We start from the raw sequence: 14,531 nt of genomic DNA on the forward strand, positions 1-14,531 counted from the left end.
GAGAAGATGAATTTTATATGTTAAAACATCAGGACAAAAAATATGATTAAAAGACCAAGGCAAGTTTTATTAATGGTGCAAGATATGGTATACATATCATACAGTAGTGGGTATTTTAAGACAAAAAAAGACAACAAAAACAAAAAAAAATATTATTTACTCTTTGAAAGAAAACCATTCTTACAACAACACAATCATATTTAGTTTACCTTGGTAATTTACAATGCACACTACAAAGCTTGGTCTCAGTTTAGCGCCTCCCATTTACGCCAGTGTAGCTAGTCCTATTAAATACACAACTGAAAATGGCCACGACAGCAAAGGGCGCACACTTACAATTTATATTTTTCTTGTTAGCACATACCTTTATCATCTCTATAGTAATTAATGTTCTTCACTATGTATTTTTTAAATAGGTCATCAACTCACTGTAAATGTTTAATATTAAAAATTTAATATTTGACCCATCTCATGAGGAAACTATAGTATCTGCTTTGCCTCTAAAGAGGTGACCACTCTGGTCCACTGAGAATAGATAAACACCTATTGTCTCAGTACCTTCTCAGACCAGTAAGTTTAGAAAAAGTAACATTAAAAGAACAAATTAAGTAGCATACTTTATGAAGAGAAAATCTTAAGAGCTAGTGTTAAGATCTGCATTTCTATTTGATCAGTCATGTCACAGTACTATAGTATTTATGGCACTCACTTCAGCCAGTGTAACTCACATCACTGTGTACTCTTAGCCTTGAACATGTATTTTTTTTCTTCACATGGCTAATTCTTTATTATGGATTTAATAAAAGCATAAATGTCATCAGTTTTCCTATAACATATCTTTGCACCTTGAAAGTGTTGAAGAGCTGCATATAGGTACTGTAGATTTGCACCAGATCACAAATAACCAGTATTAGTACTCTATGTATTTTAAAATATGCATAAACTATTAAAAACATTTTGGAATAATTTATTTTATTTTCACATTTCTCCATATAACTTCCTGGGATGTTGCACAGTAAATATTACTTATTCTAGAGCCTTATAAGGACTTTTTTCTTCATTCTGTCTGAGGAAGGCTGTAGCACAAGATATAGTATGATGAAAGATGGACAGCAAATGAACTTTTGTCTTAAATGTTGGTTGCAGCATGAAAATGATGTCATTAATCAAAAAAAAAACATTTTATTGCAATTTACTACTTCTATATAAACTATGAAAAAGTGGATTCTTGTTACTTTATGTGAATTATTTTTGAAAAATTACATACACAGGAAAATCTGAAATAAAAACAATCTAACTGAGCATGATTATTATTTGTAGATAGCCCAACTTCTCTTTATTTCTTAGTTTTACAAAAAAAAAAAAATAAAAATAAAGAAATAATAACATATTAACACATAGTAAAGCACAATTGCCTGGGATTAGGAAATATGTTTCATCTCCATGGCAGATTTGTCTTCATAAGCAGTATACAGCAAAACATTTAAAAAAATCTGAAACTTGGTCATTTTTTTTTATAACTGTTAAAACTGATAGCCATTTTTATAATATTAGGTTTATCTATCATATGGCATCTTTTTAACAGAAATTTGTATTTTTCAATATGTTCCAACACATTGAAAGCAAAAAGCTTCAAATATAGAAAATCTGCATTTCAGAACTAATTGGCCTTCCTACCCTCCATAAGTGCTACATAGAATAGCTGTATAGACTGTAATAATCAACCAACCAGTTAATCAGGACTGGTCAAATGTTCTTCGGTTTCTTATTGTCATGTTTCAGTTTTTATGTGTTAATTTAAACCAACCTTCATTTGATACACTCTTGTTCATATTCCAGCAACAGGTATTAAACAAGAACGACACTGATTTTCTTTGATTTGAAAATGTTATTTTTCATTACAATTAAAGATTCTATGGCTTTAAAGTAGATTTTGTATGAAAACAATTCAGGTAAATCCAAAGGCCCTACCTGCACCTACCTAATGACATTATGTTAAAGGAAATAATATTTTGACTATGTTTTAAATTAGCTGACTGCTATAGCTTTCCAGCATTTTGTGAAGTCTATACCTCTTCAAAGAGAATATTGAGGCTAGAAAACATAAATGAAGCAGGATTTGCACACAAGATATTAATAGTTTTACAAAACTTCAGTATTTCTTTTGAGATTTTCATGTATTTAACGGACTACCAAAAATTTAGTGCATGGCAGCACAATTAAAGTGTTTTCATGTTAGATTAAGTTCTCCTCATAATCAGGGTGACAGTAGATCAGTGAGTTGGATGGAGAGCATGGTTGCTGCCAAGTTATTTTTGTACTTGTATCTAAAACCACTCTGTGTAACATGAAAATAAGTTCTTCATATACAGTATATTGCATGTTTCTTTTAAAACCATTTAATTCTCAGTAGGCACAAGGCTGATACCTTTTGTCTACCAAAAATGAATATTTGTGTCTCCAGTGTTCGTTATCAAAACTGATAAATATGGCATATATTCAAGGTGAATAAGAGTCACTAAATACAGTGCCTTGCATAATTACTCCGAACCTTTTCATATTTTGTTTCCCTCAACTTTTTTTTTTCACTTTACATTACTGCATATTCATTGTAAACACAGTTTCACAAATTTGCAAATAACAAACACTGAAACTTCAAAGTAAACAAAAACATAATTAAACATTCAATCCATATCAGCTGCTAGTTCTATTCAGGGTCAAAAAATGCCTTAACCCATAGAATTAGTTTTTTGGCCTTTTATTTGTGAGCAGAAAGAAGGAATCCCTGCAAAAAGCAGCACTCACATCAACCACTAGTCCACTTCAGGATATATAGATTGTACACTTATGCTAGTCCAATGTACATGCATGTGAGGGAAAACCTACTAGGGTGTGAGGATAATGTGCAAACGATGTGCAGTGAACAAGTTGAGAGTCTATGGCGGTGTAAAGCAGAAGGGCTAATTTTTTTGCTACCATGAAAAAAGTAATTGTCATAACATTGGAGGAGAATAGAGAATAAAAAATAATGAATATAAAGGGCAGAGTTATATAAGAAGAACCCTTTTAAGAAGGCATGATCATAGTTCATAGACTGGAGGGTGAATGGCACAGGGACTCGGGTTACAATCTGCATTTGGTCTATGTGTTCTTCTCATGCCTGCACATTTTTTCTTTTTTTTTTTTTTTCTTTTCTTAATACGCTTGTTTTCCATCTACATTCCAAAACCATGGATGTTAGATTAGTTGCTGGCCATATATGAATGAGTATGTGAGTGTGTGTTGCAATGGGCTGTACAGGGTTAATCATTACTTTGTGCCTAGTGATACCAGGATAGGCACTGTTATCATGTGACGCTAAGCTGGATAAAAAAATGGATAAAAGGTAATCTAAGATTAAAAGACTCTGAAATCCTAGTGAGCACTTATGTTTCCATTAATAAAAATTAAAAGCTGTATCAAACTTGTCTAGAAAATGTTGTCCCTACAAACTTAAGTAAACAAACAGACGATTTATAAGGCAAAGAATGAAGAGTCCAGCTGTTTCTTTCGAAGAGTTAAAAGTACAAGAAAGCAGTTAACAGCAGTGTATAATACTGGTCCACATGACATAAAAACAAGAAAGACAGCATTGCTTAAAAAAAAATAAATCTCAAAGCCCATTTTGAATTTTGCTTTACAGCACATCAATGAATACATTTAGGTGTGTAAAAAGCTTTATGATTGAATGAGGCTCAAAGAATAGAGGTCAAGTGCAAAAATGTGACTGTCTCTCACATGCAAGAAAGTTAACCTATTAACTTTTTTTTTTTGTCTATTTCTACTTTGTGGTTATAGTTCACATAGACTACAAGTATTTTTTTTTCACTTTGTTAAAAGTTTGCAAAATATATAAAAAATGCTCATAATTCTTTATTCCACATTTTGTAGCCTTCTGTATTGGTAGCTGTATTTTTTGCAATGATATTTCACCTTTATAATGCTTTAAATACAAAATTAATTAATTCTAATTATGGAAAATGAACTACAACTGATATTATTACTATTCTCAAGAGTAGCAGAATAACTAATCACTTTTACCCCTGTGGAAATGTTTTAACCTACATTAAAAAAACACATACATACAAGCAAACTTTTTTTCACAGTTTACTCAATGTGGAATAGGATGACTGAATACTTTCTGCATAAAGTTGCTGATGTGTACTGTCAGCCACATAACACAACATTCCACATGACATGTAAAGAAAATGAACAAGATAGTAATTTTCTTCATCCCTGGCAAGTAAATCAGTTTCACAAACCAGTAGTGCTACAGTACAGACTTGTAGTCCAACAGCATATTCGAATGATTGACAACTATTTTTCTACAAACCACATTGAATTGAAGTCTACATAACCTTTTTTACCTAAAAATGCCTACATGCTAGTGAAGGGATAAGTTGAAACCGCAACATCCTGCAATAAATACACTGTGCAGAATGCACAGCAAACTCTTTTGGGGCTGCAAATGACATATTTTTTGTATAATTTGAATGGTGTGTTAACTTCCAATGGTCTTCTAATGGACCCAAAGTGAACTGTACAAAGTGCATGTACATAGTTATGTGTTTGGGGAAAATGGTTCCTAAATTCTCCTATTATCTGCTAGCTATGGTTAATAAATATTTGTTTTGTTTTGACATTACAGGTATTGACGTTTTTCAGATCACCCCCTGAAGACGATTTTTGCAGTTATTAGGAAATTAAAGATAAGATTGATAATCAGAAACATTCTCCTTTAAAACATGAAACAATCATTATCCCTGTATATGAAGCAGTTTTAAATAAGTCTTCCTCATTTCTGTAAGAAATGTAAATCGATATCAGTTTTAGGATTTTCAGTTCCAAATTCTACCTCAGTGCATTACGTTGCTAGAAAACTCTGGCTTTTCTAACACAAATTAAAGGATTTAAAATATAATGTTAGCATGTTAATTTTTGGATATTTATGCAATTGCTGTATGAAAAGATACATGATTTATTATTTGATAGGAAACTGTTTATTTATATGGACAACATCCTTAACCCCTGGTTTATTTGTACACATATACAATGCTCTTTTAATCTTCCAAGGATTTGTTTTGTGTTTTCTATTTGTATTAGTTATAAAACACTCATTGCGATTATAATTAACTCCCAAAGTGCTTTGTACATGTCTATGGTAAATCTGTTGGCCTAATTTTAGGTATTATATATCTGTGCATGGTAATTCATTTGTTATTTTAGAGTATATATTAATATATAATTACATATTAATATATAAGTGATTTTGTCTCATGTGAAATACAGACAAAACTTAAATAAAGCATTTATATAAATAGTAGGGCAGCAATGAAACAGCTAATGAGTTCGTTATCTGCAAGTTCATTTTAGAAATACAGTGCAGTATGTGCAAAGGATCTAAGTACCAGCACAGCATTTTCAGCATTTTTTTTTTTTTTTGTTATTATTTTACTTTTTTGCCATTTCATATTGGCTATGGTGTGATCCCACTGAGTATATAATCAATATTGTTCTTGCATGGGAGTCAACCACCTGCTGCCTAAGGAAACATCTGCCTTATATCTGAAAAAAATATTTAAATTGTTATTCATACTCATGGATCTTTCAAGCATTGTGCATAATTTCCTCAGACATTTGAAAGGTTTCTTTACATAGTTATGTAATTTTGAGAAAACATTGTTTTCTGCAGAATCCCTATTTCAAATGAGCACTTGTAGATTACTTCTTTAACACACTCTATGGTACATTAGCTTTTTATTTACACATTTTAAGAGGCACTCATTAAATTATCTATGACCAAATCTACGACTTTCAGGCAGGCCACAAGTCACTATTCACCTTTCTCAGCACTTTCTAGATAAACTGAGAAAATTAAATTTTTCATTACATGTATCTTCCTGATTTGTAAACTCCATTACTTGCCACTTATACATTCCTGCATGGTCAAATTTGGATATAGTTCTAAAATATGCTTTTTGGCACGCAGTTATTTTTTTTTTTCCATTTAATGTTTGCTATCCTGTGGCAATGGTCAAGAGTTTTACTAATGTTTAAGTTCTTGTTTAGCAACACTTATAATCTAAAATAGTTCTAGATGAAACATATTGATATTATTTACTGTGCTGTATTGTTTACATTGAAGAGTCCCCATTTCTAATTGTATCATTGGCTTTAATGGTTATTTCACTATCTGATGATTGCCTGCTATCAGGTAATTTGTTCTTTGGTTGATTTTGAAGGGAAATACAATCATAAAGCATGGTGTATTTTTTAAAATTTACTTTGTATTTACTAGAAATTTCCTAGCAGCAAACAACCCTGGTCAGTTATAAAAAAATGTCTTTTTATGTGAACATGATCTCAGTTTTTCTTTTGTCAGCCATAATCACCTAGAAAAATACATACAAAAGGTAGCCAATGAAAAATACTGGGACAAATAAAAGTCGGATGAGACCTTCCATGGATTATAAACCTGGAAGCAAGTGATTTATTTTTATAAACTTAGCTAACTTAATAAAGGTGTTCATTTTGAAATACTTTGGTTGTTGTTTATATACTGTATGTGAACCAGCATTTTATTTGCTAATCATAAAACTCAAGATAATGTAAAGATTTATGTGAAAAAGCACTGTTTGTCTGTGTAGCACCCAAGACTTTCATCTCGGAAACTGGTTATTGGCGAGAACATGATTGTTGTAAGCCTTGAAAACATTCAGAGAAGAATTTGGAAGAAACAGAAAATCAACCATTACATTGGCACAGCACAGTGATGCTTAAGAGCTACTTGCAGTCTTCAATTTTAACGCATATACATAAAGTATAGTTTTTGTTTTAATTGTAAGGTAATAACATAATGAATTATTAAGAGTGACATGCACTATTTGTTTGGCTGTGTTATAAGAACTTCATAAACCTTAACGTGAGACAAAAGATAAATAGCAAAATAAGAAATGATTTGTAAGGTTTACTAAATTTTTTTCTTTAAAGATTTTTATGGTAAAATGTATTATTGTGTGACTTTTTAAACTTTTTAAAACTGCATATTTTGCTAGGTATATAAATATGTAATTGACAGATTCCCTGACATAAAAACAAAGTTTTTGTATGTTGAAGATAAAAACAGTACCCTTTTTATTTATTTATATATATACAGTATATATATATATATACATTTCTTATCTTACCCCAACACTGACAATAAAAGTCAGAACTGTAACTTTTTTGGTTAGCTTTGATTAAATAAAAAACTTTACCTCTTCAGATATTTTTGTGAACATTATACAAGCCCATGATAGCCTGGCTTTGTCAGACCACAAAATTAACAGTGTGTACAGTTTAAAAAATATTCCAATCAAAAAGAAGAATTTTATACAATTTAGCTGTGAGTAAATGAGTTTGGTAAAACAAAACAAATCTATCATTTGCATTTTTATGATGAACCTTTTATTGATTTAGTTAGAAAAGGGGAAATACATTAAAGAAAGACCAATTGTGACACTTTCACCAATTTGAATGAAAATCCAAAAAGGACAAAAGCTCATCCCCCGATGCTCACTCTCCATACCAAGCCTGGGAAGTGAGTATGTTTAAAAAAGACGGGGAAAAAAAAATGATTGGAATTCATTCAGCTGTAACAGCTGTTAAGATTTGCCATCTTAATGTAAGGGTTCTATTTTTTAGAATCTAGGTTGGATGTCCTGTTATTTCTCAGTGCAGAGAGTTTCAAAGATTAATAGCTTTCAACTAAAAGGACAGTCCCTGAACATGAGAAGACACTTTCCTGGGGCATTGTGAGTACAAAGGTAGCAAACAGGGCACTTCAGTGGCCAATGATAAAACATTTACAGGGTATGTGATATGCAGAACTGGTTGCTTTGGTGATAAAAGTTCCTAGATGACAAGGGTAGTATTTTTTAAATAGTGTCCCAGTATAAAGTAAAGAGAGATGACAATTTCCCAATATGGGGCAGAAGCAGAGATTTACAAAGTGTATTATTTAAATATGAACAGTGGATTGAAGTAGGATTGAACATTCTGGTAGAAAAGATTCTGTAGTGGGTGTGGCTGTGTGTGTGAAAGTGTAAGAGATACTTAAAGATCATCTCTTATAAGACCCATTCCTCTGTTTAAATCTGTTGTCATTGGCATGTGCCAACTGGCAGTCTTGGATTGGCTCAGCTCAATGAGATGGGTAAAGGCAATACTAAGAGGGAGTTGTCACAAAGTACAGGACGCTGCAGAAATTAAAGATTATTGGAGCCTCATGGAGGGAAGTGTGGAAGAGTCTGGTTTCACAGGACTATGTTTTTGTTTGGGGCACGGCAACTCCTGCCAAGATTGACATTCTTAAAAAAGAAAACATCCACTCCAGTGTTGCTAAGTGACTTAAAATTGTATCACATTGCTTTTAAATTAACATGCCTGAAGATGATTTGCAATTTTTGCTTGAAATTATGTTTCAATATAGTTATGTTAAGAGAGAGGGTGGACTTTAAAAAGGACAGTTAATTTTACAGCAGTAGAAACAAAGTTTGCATGGGTTTCAGCTTCACCACTCTCTCTCATAATACTTCTGCAGCAATTCTCCACTTCTGTCTCACTCACCAAAACTCATATGTGCCCAAAACTGATGCCATTTCATACTCATGAAGTTCAATGTCACAACTCAATCTCACTCCCCACCTTTTTCAGCCTATACATGCCAGTATGGACACTGCCCTGAAATGGCCTGCCAGAACTGATAGATTTTTTTAAAAGAGAGCATAGTAACAGATGAGTGATGTCTTAATCACCCTTGACAGAAGCAATCTGTTAAACGTTTCTCCATCTCTATCTCTTTCTGTGTCACGAGAATGTACAATAATGAAGGACGAATGTTTATTAATAGTAAAATGCACATATCTTAAATTACATTTTTAATCAACAGTGGAAAACTTTTAGAGTTGCTGATGTTCAGTAATCTTTGTCCTTCCAAAAAAATCTGAAGGTAGAAGCAGAACTGAACAGCCATGAAACAGACTCAGCAGTTACATTGGCTTAGAGCCACTTATGAGATCTTTTTCATTTTTTTTTTTTTGACCATAAGTTGTATGTAATGTGGAGGCTGGCCTGGAATAACACGTTTATTCAAATGCTCCATATTTACAATTTACTAAAGTGCACCACAAACCCCACAAGTCCCCAAAGTCGGGTAGACTTGTATTAAGGGAACTGAAGCATACTTGGATTAAAAAACAAATTCAGTGATACAATTTAATGACAAACACAACAATTATAGAAATGTAATAACTGCATATACAGTATATGTTGACATACATGACAGTATGCAGACATACTAGACTGACAAATAATTAACATACGGAGCTGTTGAGAGTTCTAATTTATCTTGGCACAGGTAAGTACTGTAGTTTACTGATACCATGTCTTTAAAAATGGTGTTCTATAGTTTTGTGTTTATTTTGAATGATAAATTTGCTATTGTCCAAAATCATGCTGTGGAACCAACACCCAAGATCATTCCCAACTTCACAGCTTTGGGCTTTTATTAGTAGGGATGGCCTGATTAGGTAGTAGATATTCTCGGGGTACCTTGGCTTAAAGTTTTGGGTGATGAAAAAATGTGCAAGAATTAATAATAATCAATAAGATACACACACTGTCAATAAATATAGGAATTAGTGTGATTTATTATGCTCACCCAGAGGGAGGCCTACATGTTGGAAATGGAAAGATGAATTTTAACTTGGTTAATTAATTATCAGTCTTCCCATTGGCAATATCAGTAATTAATCAAATAATTTGGTGAGCCCCCTACTTTATTTACCCTACGTATCTCTGTTGTAGGAGGCGGGTCATTGGCTTTTAGACTTGTATTAAGGGAACTGAAGCATACTTGGATTAAAAAACAAATTCAGTGATACAATTTAATGACAAACACAACAATTATAGAAATGTAATAACTGCATATACAGTATATGTTGACATACATGACAGTATGCAGACATACTAGACTGACAAATAATTAACATATGGAGCTGTTGAGTGTTCTAATTTATCTTGGCACAGGTAAGTACAGTAGTTTACTGATACCATGTCTTTAAAAATTAATATTTTGTGGAGTTGCTGCTCATGGTTAAAGTGAAGAATTCTTCTTGCATTGGAGATGCTGAAAGTTCCCTTCTAGAATGATGACCCACAACTTGGCTTGATAGAAAGAATGTCAACTTTTGATCCATAAAGAAAAACCTTTTGTCAGTTATAAAGTCAAAATGACAAAAAAAGAAGGTTTGGGGGATTCCCCCATATATTTATACAAATACAGTTTCAAAATAAGATCAATAAAGACTGAGTCCATAACAAGTCTAATTGGGTGAATGGAGGTCTTGGGTTTTATACATGCTTGGCAGGAATATGGGCAGAAGGGAGGTCACCAGAAGGGTGTGGTCTTGTACTGGAAGTAGGTACAACTTTAATTGATCTTCCCTTCTGGAGGTCTACGAAAAAGGAAGAATAAGCATTAGTGAGATTTATCAACCCCTGACTCTGTAGCTTGCCCGTTAGACTGCTTCCTATGCGCTTGCATGTGTGACACAGTTCTCTGCTCCCCAGACATCATCTGCTTATAGTTTCAGAGGTTTTCAGCCCTTTTTGAGAGTTCCCCTACCCAAGAGAGTCCCCTGAGAGATCAATGTGAAGGTCCAGAGTGAAATATCTCAGAGAATATTCTTCGGAATGGTGCAGAGAGTTTTAAGGTAATGTATAATTTTCTTGATTGGATAAAAGTTACTTCCAGTTACAAAATCAGTGTCTTCATAGGCGAGTTCTTCTGTCCATCAGTGTTGAATGACAGCTTTGTTCTTGCTTGAATCCATTTTGCGCCTTCTGGCTCAAGAGATCTGCAGAGGAGCCTCTGGAGCAATGTCAGTGCAACTCCAATTTACAACTTTTGTATTAGATGAAGGCACAGTTGGATGTCTGCATTCCTGTTAAATCTGCGTTCTTAACTGGCCTGGTGTACCAGAAAAGCCTTGCAGAAAGGGCAATGCCCACTTTGTCCTACATATGTTAGGCAAATAATGCAATAACAAATATACAACGTGAAGATCTATCAGCATGCTTTCATACAGTACATTCACCACATTACAGTGTTAATAGATATCTCAACATCAGATACTCAATACAGAAATTAGAAATACAAATGAATATTCATAAACATCCATGTTTTTCTTGAATGGGCAAAGTGCCAAATTGTGTTGTGCATACAATACAATTTATTTTTGTATAGCCCAAAAGCACACAAGGAGTGCCACAATTGGTTAAAAGGCCCTGTCTTTTGACAGCCCCCCAGCCTTGACTCTCTAAGAAAACAAGAAAAAACTCCCAGAAAAAAACACTTGAAGGGAAAAAACTGGAAAAAACCATGTGAAAGGCAATTCAAAGTGAGACCCCTTTCGTGTTAAAAAGGGGTCAATACAATACACAGAACAGAACAAAAGTAATCCACAATACAGTAGTACAATAGTAATATTACAAGTGCAGAGTGAAATTCAACTGTAGATATCTTTTAATAGGATTCAGATTTGTTCAGAGTTCTGGAGAGCTTGGCTATCAAGCTGCCTACCCCTATTGGCCATTCCACAGCTGAGTTAGTGCTGGGCCAACCAATCCAATGAAAGGACCCCTCTACCCTTTTCCTTAGGCAGGCAAACAACTTGGCAGTAGGGCAGTGGCACCAAATGACACATTTGAGTACCAAGAAGAGAAATAGAATAAGTGAAGATTAGTAACAAATTTACACTATCATATTACTGATGTTTTAATGTTGATGACTAACAACAGAGGTGCAGTCTGCACAATTAATCAGCAGCTCTAGTCTGGGTATGCTTAACTGAAGTGGTGAGACGTCTGCTGGGATGTGAAAGCTCAGACTGAAGGTGTATCTCTTATAGTAGCAGGCAAACAGTTCCACAGTTTAGGGACCTGTAACTAAAAGCTTGACCTCTGACTGTCATTTTATTAATCCTTGGAATCGTAAGCAGACTGGCATGTTCAAATCTTAATGTGCACTCTGGTTTGGATGTAATGGTAAGTTCAGATAAGTAAGCCAGACATTGGCCATTTAAGGCTTTATATGTTAAAAGGAAGATTTTTAAATCTGCCGTAAATTTACCTGGGAGTCAGTGTAAGGCTTTATGAACTGGAGTTATGTGTTCATGTTTTCTTGTTCTTGTAATAATTTTGTAGCAGCTTTTTGGGTTAACTGGAAGCCGTATAAATACAATTTGAACATCCAGTGAACACCACATTGCAGTAGTCAGTCCTACTAGAAATAAATGCACAAATTAATTTCTCAGCATCCCACATATTTTGAAAATGCCTTAATTTCTCAACATTTTTAAGATGGAAGAAACATGTTTTGGACAATTTTGTAATGTACGCTTTAAAAGATAACACCTAGATTGTGGGCTGATACAGTAAAATTAATGGTAAATCCACCTCAGTTAAATGATGGCAAAATATAGTTGCGATACAATACAATTTATTTTTGTATTGCCCAAAATCACACAAGAAGTGCACCAATGGTCTTTAAAAGGCCCTGTCTTTTGATAGCCCCCCAGCCTTGACTATATAACAACACAAGGAAAAACTTCTCCCAAAAAAATACTTGTAGGGAAAAAAAATGGAAGAAACCTTGGGAAAGGCAGTTCAAAGAGAGACCCTTTTCCAGGTAGGATGGGCATGCAGTGTGTGTCAAAAAAGTGGGTCAATACAACACAGAGAACAGAACAAAAGTAATCCTCAATACAGTACAGTAGTACAAGCTGTATAAAGAACAGTTTTAACATTCAGTGAACATCTGTATCCAGCAGGGGGCGCTATCTCCCTTGTTGGGAATAAGTTCTTTTGTAACTTTTGTATAGATCTATACTAATAAAAGGCAAAGCCCTCACTCACTCACTCACTGACTGAGTCACTCATCACTAATTCTCCAACTTCCCGTGTAGGTAGAAGGCTGACATTTGGCAGGCTCATTCCTTACAGCTTACTTACAAAAGTTGGGCAGGTTTCATTTCGAAATTCTAAGCGTAATTCTCATAACTGGAATCTATTTTTCTCCATATACTGTAATGGAGTTGAGCTCGATAGCTGTGGGGGGCGGAGATTCGTGTGACATCATCACGCCTCTCACGTAATCACGTGAACTCACTGTCAACGCAGTACGTAGAAAACAAGGAAGAGCTCCAAAAAGCGCTGAAGAAAACATGCATTATACAATTGAGAAGGCAGCGAAACAATAAGAAGCGAGCGTGTGACATATACAAGCATATTCATGAGTGCAGGTACTTCGGAAACAAAGCACGGTGTAAACCTACAATTTAAATTAAGTTCATAGACAGGCTGCCACTGGCGTTTGTCATGCCCACGGCTAATCGCGGATACAAGTTTAATGAGAGGACACAGGGTATAAACGAGAGTTTTGATCACTTTGTAACTAGGTTAAAATTGCTGGTGAAGGGCTGTGCTTATGCAAATTCCGAGAGACTGTGTTTGTGGGGGAATTGACAGTTAAGGCGGGTGGGGAGTGACGTCATCATCTCCCCTCCCATTCACCTCATTTCGCTCTGAGCTGAGCTCCGCGGCTAACACGGTCTTGTGGAAGCAACTTCGTCACGCTGCCACCAAATACTCACAGAAAAATCCAGAAGTTAATACACACGCTGTCTCTAGAGTTTCTCCACTCTCAATGTATTCCTTGCGTCCCCTTTATATCCTCTGATCTCCCATTTCAATTCAGATGCCTCCAATTTCCAGTAAGGCTCTGCTGCGCGATGACAAGTAATAAGTCTCAGGCACAGACCCTACAAAACGATGCCATTGATTTCAGGCAAGATTGCTTTTCTCCTGGACAACTATACATTGAATTCTCAAGAGTGAGCTTGCGCAACTTCGTCATATTACAACCGGAGTGCAGCCAGAAACTTTTAAGTGCCGGGTCTTAGCTAACATTAAATTAAGCCGTGGACATCGCAACATCACACGAGAGCAGCTCACGTCAACTTACTGAACGCAGTACGAGTGATCACTTCCATGCAGCAAACCTGTTCAAAAAACACATTACACAATTGACAAGGTGATGGCTTTATATGTTGTTTGTTTATAAAAGAGCGGAGAAGCTGTGTAAAGGCTGTTTCACAAAAATCCAGCGGAGCGTCTTATATGAGCAGGCAGTCAGCTAAAGAAGGGAATCAATAAATATCTATATAATCGTAATAAGCAAAAAATAAAGTACAAGCCGCGGATTAAATAAAGGAAATGGGTACCTGAACAGTAAAGTAAGACTCGAATAGCTACACAATAACTATAAAAATCGTAATAAACTAACAATTAAACAGTACAGGAGGAACAAGGAGAAACAATGGCCTTATATGGCGTTCGTTTATAAAGCAGTGGAGAAGCTGTGTGAAGGCAGCTACACAAAAATCAACAGA

The sequence above is a fragment of the Polypterus senegalus genome, chromosome 2 (genome assembly GCF_016835505.1).
Source record: "Polypterus senegalus isolate Bchr_013 chromosome 2, ASM1683550v1, whole genome shotgun sequence".
NCBI lineage: Eukaryota > Metazoa > Chordata > Cladistia > Polypteriformes > Polypteridae > Polypterus > Polypterus senegalus.